The following is a 5,000-nucleotide window of genomic DNA, read 5'->3' on the forward strand; positions in this document are numbered from 1 at the left end:
CTGAAATTAAAATGCTGTGTAAATTCTTTCCCAACTACAGAAGCAACGATATTTGCAAAATCATTACTTCCTATCTAAGAACAAACTGACGATTATAGCAGCACTTTTAGTTGCTTTCAGCTTAACAAAGTCATCGCGAGCACCAACACCGTATCCTAATGACTTGTTTTACCTTTAATTTGGAAAGTCAGACTTCAAATTCTACTACCTTACTGTACCATATTCGAATTCCAAGAGTTACGTTGAAGAAACCCCTTCCACACCAGTACTCATTAAAACACATACGCCCAAAATATGTACAAACAACGGCCCGCATTTTCCACCCCATGTCCGGCCTTAAGAAATTATTCATTCACGTTGAAGAACATCCACAAATAAACGGTAAACCAGCAGGATTGCTAACCAAGCAAATAAAGAACTTCAAAACTATCGCCCAATATTAATCACCTAAACGCGTCGAAGTCGTTAACAGATTTAAATTCTTCATGAAAAACGGAATGCTAATCTGTTGGAAGAACGCAGCATAACAAGTCATTTCATGAGTTTTGCGTCATTTAAATATCAGTACATCTCAAATGACAACCTCGCGTTGTCGCTGCTTCACAGGTCACACGTTATATAAAAACCCCAATAAAGTATATATTTTCTGGAAGCTTAGGAATGGTAGATCCCGATTATTAGTTGACTTAAGGCAAGAAATAAAATACCTTTCCTAAAATAGCCATCATTGTCCAAAAGTATGTACTTTCTGAAATTGAGTTCGTTAACCGAAAATACGCTTTCTTCACACCTTGATCTAAAAAACCGTGTCGAGGCATTTTGTTTGATTACATGTCTGGTTTTTTTTATTCACTGTTAAACTTTAACTTCTTATAAAACGCGCAGTACCTTTTCTTAAATACTTATTACTTTCGAAGGAGGCAACAAATAAATACTCCCCGACTCGGGTTTTTTTGCCACATTATCGGGAAACATTCTTGCCAAATTGGGATGAAACGAACTGAAATCGTGCGCCTCATTCGATGAAATTTGCATTTCAGTTTTTGAGACATAAAGCCATTTGTGGACAGCTTTTAATTTGAGATAATTTATTCGTAGAGTCGTTTTCCTTTCTAACTTTGTCTAGTAGAAACGTTTTTTCGCAAACTTTTTGTCATGTAAAAAAAAAAAAAAAAAAAAAACAATGAGGTGTACCTGGGAATATCAAAAACTAAAATGGCAAAATTATGAATTTTGGGGTATACCGATACCTTACAACATCACTCGCAAGGGACCAAATACGATAACAAACCTACTACACAGTCTTGCCAAATTCGTTTCCAGCCGCAATTGTAAGCTCACACCCGCCGTACTTGTTACTATCCTGTGTCTTTAAAATGTTTAATTTGTGTTTCACCTTAGAGGCTAGCGCTTCAAAATTACGCGACGATCGCAAACGAGTAACATAAATATGAATAACGAAACAACTTACCCCATCCCCACAGCGTCACTCGTAACCATGGAGCTGTTCGAGAAGCCGCTGTGGGGATGGGGTAAGTGTTGTAAATGAAATGACTGTACCTCCATCGGGTGGAGTTAATTTGACCTCGGACCCAAGCTCCGTGTCCTCCGTGTCCTCGTCGGTGATCAGTTGCTGTTAAATTCATCAGCTATCGTGGAATCTGAAGCAGAAAATGCTCATTTCCAGCCAAGTGTGTGGGGATTTTTGACGACGAAACATTCACGGAGGTCAAGAGAAAATGAAGGAACAGAGAAGGAGGCTCCCGGTCCAGCCCTTGGGATATGTCATGTCCACGAAAGTTATTTTTAGACGAGCGGAAGTCTTCCGAGACGTCCGCATGCAGGCCAACCTCGGTCCGATGTTTGAAAGAAAATATATATTCATCAGCCTTCCACGTGCGCCATCATTTTCTCTTTTCACTAAGAACCTGAGAGCGAGGCAAGACTGCATGGGGACGTCTCAGAAGACAGACGTCCGCTAGAACAAAGACTTCCGCTCGTCTAAAAATAACTTTCGTGGACATAACATATCCCGGCCAACGCCTTGAGCCTCCCTCTCTGTCCCCTCATTTTCTCTTGCGGAGGTTCGCAAAGGATGTGGCTTTAGCTTTGCGTGAAAAAATCTTGGCTGGGATGGATTTTCGAGTCGCAAACCGCCTCTGAGCTGACAACGGTCGGAATCGTGGTGTGCAGCCTTGACTTCGTCTTAGAACATTGAATACGCGGACTTCCCGAAACTGTAAAATAAGCTCCAAAAGGCACAAGGATACACCAGAGGTGAGTCATCTTGATTCATTTTATTGAATGAAAGTTAAATTGAGCATTTTTTAGGCTTCACAATCGACTGTATTTTATTTCCCATACAAAGACTTATAACGCGTTTAAATTCTCAACGGCTGTCTGTAGTGACGCGAGCTTGGGCTGCCTATGCAAGGACGAGTATAATAACTCCACAGGTCGTCCGTTGGACGAGTGATGTTTTAATAAATATCTTTTATGAATACCATCAAATGTTATAATATAGAACGTACTTTCGTTCTGATCGCTTTTCATTCAATGGAAACTTCAAGAAAATAAGGAATAAACATGCAGCTTTTCTCAGTAATGAGATCTCAAGTTTGGGCGCCATCTTTGACCACGCGGTATTTTCCTTCAAACAATTGCAGGATCAATTTTCATGTATCTAGCCGCTGACATGGTTGTTAGCACGTCGTTTAACAAAGAGCAAAGATCGGCTGAGAATCTGGGGTTAGTTACTAGGTGTGTCGCCACCTCCGGCAAAAAGGAAATCAAGTAGAGCAGAACATGCTGATTACGAACAGGAAAATACAAAATCTTGATAGCAGGAGCGTCGAAACTTTGGGTCTTTGAATCGTAACTTTGCAAGCTACATTCAAGTACATTTTGCAGCGGCAGAAATGGACCACTGTAAATCGGGTTCCCATGGGGCAAATAACAAACTATTCCAGAGTCAAAATTATTGACGAATGTGTAAAATAAAACACGAATGCTCAAGTTACAAGTAATTTATCGACCATTTGCTATGCTTCCGCATTTTTGCCCCGGCAACCCAAAATTTGTCCGGGCAAGTATATCAGAAGACGTACTTGCCCGGCGGACGACTTTGATAAAAATGAATATGGATCCCTGTTTACTGTAATGCTAATCATCAACGTATATTTGACTGAAATCCCACACAAGTACGCATTGCGGACCTAACCTGTAAATATTGCTTTGTATATATTTGAATTTTAAACAAATTAAAAAAGAATAAATAAATAAATAGACTTAATTCGCTACTCAATAGGTAACAAAAAAAGCTGAATTACATAAGGCGAGATATGATCGAATTTCGGTAATAAACAAAAGAGTCTTGCGGCAGCATTGAAATTTCTTTCAAGACGATCAAGCCGGTATTTTGGGAATCAAAATAACTGTCAATATCATCAGCGTATGGATATAAGCGGATGGAAAGTGATTTATGCTAACATCAAATAAATTAGAATCACCGGCACATTCAGAAATTCGATCAAAATAATATGCAGACCTAGCAGACTTAAGAAGCGAAGACTATTTGTAGCGGACAGATCGAAAGGCTTGTTATCAGATTCGACGCCCGATTTCTCGATAGTTCTCTCCAGTTTCCTCTTGAAAACTGAAAAAACCGAAAGTTTATTCAACGTGGAAACATGCGCTTAGCTTTAAGGTAAAAGTTGTGCCAGATGGTTTACAGACATGCCACGATAAAAGATTAATAAACTAGAATTGGAAATAAAACTTGTAAGATAGTTGTAACAAAACAAAGCAATTATATACAAGTTAAGATAGTTAAACAAGATAAAGGCAGGGTTAGCTAACCCCATCAGACTCTCCGGGTTTGTGTCATAATTTACAAATTTATGGAGTGTACAAAGGATTTTATGTAATCTTTGTTCCAATATATTTCTTTGCCTAAAGCCCTAAGGAGGTTAAATGGCGAACGCGGAGAGGCGAAAAATAAGAACCTATGGTCACGGCTGTTAAGAATCTCACTTCCATGCATTTTCGAAACAAGATATCTTGCCAAACCGGTTTTCTACAGTGGTGTCCAGTTGTGCCCAATTCAAGCCCTTTGGTAATAGAACGCTTTGATTTTGACATGTCCCACCGTGCAGCAAACAATCAAAAGAGACATGAAACCACAAACTAATTACCGTTGGTGGCTGCGTTTTGGTTGTCTCACGTGTAACTGGCTTTTTACTCGAAACAAATTATTTCTAGTGCATCCAGTTGACAGTATCCCGCTTGATGAAATTCCTGAACAGGTTTCAATTCTACAATCTCCGAAAACCCAGAATTTACTGTGTATTGTACTGTGTAAACCTCTAAATGCTCGCTCGAATTCACAGTCTTGTTTTCGTAGCACTCCTTGCGCTCAAAACCGGTTTTGTGGCCACTGAGGTGCACTATCGCCGTTCAACCTGTGAAAGTTGAGTGTTATATTGTTTGTACTCGGAAAGGACTGGTATTGAATACGAAAACCAATCAGCGACCGTGTTCATAATCACAAATCATGGAAGTGAGGTTCTCAACCGCCGTGACCGGAGGGTTTTTTTCCCCTCACAACGACGTCTTTGGGGTTCGGTATCGCGGCTTTGCCGCTCATAGAGGTCTTGCCAAAGGAAAAATTAAACCCTATGTTACCCAAGGTAATGAAATAAGAGATCTTAAGAAAAATCGTAGGAGACCTGGCATTTCTGTAATAAGGGTTCAGCTGACAAATTGGAAAAAGTTAACGAAAGGGCTCTTCGATTTACCCTGGTCCCAGAGGTTTTTCTTGAGCCGCGAGAAAGCCGCGAAGAGGCGAAGATGCAGTGTCACGAAGCGGCGAGAAGAGAAACACCTCTGGTTACCTTGGGGATTGGTTGATATTTTTACAAACATGCACATCTATATGATTAGTTCGTTTGATTGGTAATACCGAGGGGAAGCGTGATTGCTAACTTGCCATTGTTCCCTTT

The 5,000-nt window shown here is 40.1% G+C and overlaps 1 protein-coding gene across 2 annotated transcripts in view; it reads left to right on the forward strand.

The window, feature by feature from the left end:
* Positions 1-5,000, forward strand: part of LOC138046934 (uncharacterized) — a 53,365-nt gene that overhangs the window by 10,861 nt on the left and 37,504 nt on the right. The window lies entirely within an intron of this gene.

Source organism: Montipora capricornis, chromosome 1 (genome assembly GCF_036669925.1).
Source record: "Montipora capricornis isolate CH-2021 chromosome 1, ASM3666992v2, whole genome shotgun sequence".
NCBI classification, from domain to species: domain Eukaryota; kingdom Metazoa; phylum Cnidaria; class Anthozoa; order Scleractinia; family Acroporidae; genus Montipora; species Montipora capricornis.